The sequence below is a fragment of the Cebus imitator genome, unplaced genomic scaffold (genome assembly GCF_001604975.1).
Source record: "Cebus imitator isolate Cc_AM_T3 unplaced genomic scaffold, Cebus_imitator-1.0 Scaffold4807, whole genome shotgun sequence".
Classification (NCBI taxonomy): domain Eukaryota; kingdom Metazoa; phylum Chordata; class Mammalia; order Primates; family Cebidae; genus Cebus; species Cebus imitator.
The window spans coordinates 1-1,333 of record NW_016112122.1 but is presented as its reverse complement, the minus strand read 5'-3'; the positions used below and the strand labels follow the sequence as shown (position 1 = coordinate 1,333).

The window sequence follows — 1,333 nt, the reverse complement described above, 5'->3', positions numbered from 1 at the left end:
GTGTGGTGGTGTGCTTGTAATCCCAGCTACTCAGGAGGCTGAGGCAGGAGGATCGCTTGCACCCAGGAGGTGGAGGTTGCAGTGAACTCAGATTGTGCCATTGTACCCCAGCCTCGGTGACAAGGCGAGGCTCCATCTCAAAAAAAATAAAGGACTTAGGTATAACATGAAATATGTGATTAAAAATATATATATGGGGTAATAATACTTATTACGTGTTTGCATATTTAACATATTATTGTAAACATTTAAAATGTATTAACACATTTGACCAGAACAACTCTGTGTAATACGTATTACTCTTCCCATCTGAAAGATGAGTAAACGGAAGCCCAGGAAGCTTCGGTAGCTTGCCCACACATTGTATAAGGTCATCCAGTTGAACTGACTCAAGCCCTTACAGTTTACTTTCAGCGGGATTAGCATAAATGCTAGATTATTCGTGGCCATGACTGCTGGGACATCTTGTCGCTGATCCTCGCCAAGGCCATTCGGCGCGCGAAGGTGCTGAGCTGGGACCTGCAGGCCTTCCCTCTACATCCCCGAGTTCATCGCGGCCAACCAGACCAGGGGCCTGGACAACCTCGTCCCGGACGCACACCGCAGCAGCTGGAGCAGATCCCTAAGGACATCCCAGACTTCCGGTCTAGCTCGGGGCTGGACTGAAGTCACCGTGCTGTGGACGGGCAACACACAGCGTTTCTGTGAGGTGGTTCCGGGCCTCACCGACACGGCCCAGAACCCGCTGCGCACCACTGCGCTCGGCCTGCAGGTGTCTCCCTCCATGCTCTTGGCTGTCGCCGGCATCCGGGAGGGCTGTGCCTTCCTCAGTGGGTCCCCGCAGAACACCCTGGTGCCCGGAGCGCTTGAGCTCGCGTGTCAGCGCCGGGTTTTCGTGGGCGGAGGTGACTTCAAGCCCGGCCAGACCAAAGTCAAGTCCGTGCTCGTGGACTTCCTCATCAGCTGTGGCCTCAAGACCACGTCCACCGTCAGTTACAACCACCGGGGCAACAACGACGGGCAGAACCTGTCTGTGCCTTTCAGTTCTGCTCTAAGGAGGTGTCCAAGAGCAACGTGGAGGACGACATGGTGCGGAGCCACCCAGTGCTCTATACGCCTGGCGAGGAGCCCAACCACTGCGTGGTCATCAAGTACGTGGGTACCTGGGCGACAGCAAACACTCTGGGTGGGAAAACCTTGGAGATAACGCTGGGCGGGACCAACACACTGGTGTGCACGACACGTGCCAGGACTTGCTGCTGGCCTCACCCATCACACTAGACCTGGCGCTGCTGACCGAGCTGTGCCGGCACCTGAGCTTCTGCACTGACGC

At 55.6% G+C, this 1,333-nt stretch overlaps 1 pseudogene; it reads left to right on the top strand.

Moving 5' to 3' along the window:
- Positions 1 to 525: 525 nt before the first annotated feature.
- LOC108299304 lies at positions 526 to 1,325 on the top strand (annotated as a pseudogene).
- The last annotated feature ends 8 nt before the right edge of the window (positions 1,326 to 1,333 follow it).